The sequence below is a fragment of the Anneissia japonica genome, unplaced genomic scaffold (assembly GCF_011630105.1).
Source record: "Anneissia japonica isolate Jap-2015-1 unplaced genomic scaffold, ASM1163010v1 scaffold287617_len321496_cov130, whole genome shotgun sequence".
Taxonomy (NCBI): domain Eukaryota; kingdom Metazoa; phylum Echinodermata; class Crinoidea; order Comatulida; family Comatulidae; genus Anneissia; species Anneissia japonica.
The window spans coordinates 223,472-223,872 of record NW_022696710.1 but is presented as its reverse complement, the minus strand read 5'-3'; positions in this window follow the sequence as shown (position 1 = coordinate 223,872).

The window sequence follows — 401 nt, the reverse complement described above, 5'->3', positions numbered from 1 at the left end:
ACATCGTAGGCTACCCTGTAGCTTTTCAACGAATAAAGTCCTATAGTCCTATAAGCAACAGCTAAAAAGTGAATTGAAGTAAACAGCCAGAAATAGAGCCAGAGCTTTTGGACAACACTAGTCCTTCCTCAGTGGAGTGTGTGAGGGTAGAAAAAGCCAGATAGTATAAAGTGAGAATTTCATGCAAGCATGATTAGAAACAATAGGAGAATAAACAAAATTGCAGGCACTATTAGGTAATTGTATCGCCATTTTTTATTTATCGGCCATCTTGGATATGAAGTCAACTTTTGGGTAGCCTTAAAGTTAATTTTAAATGTACATGTTTCAGGAAAAATCCACTTAAAAACGTTAACAGGGGAAAATAATAGGCATAATTTACCGAATTAAGTTAATTCTGG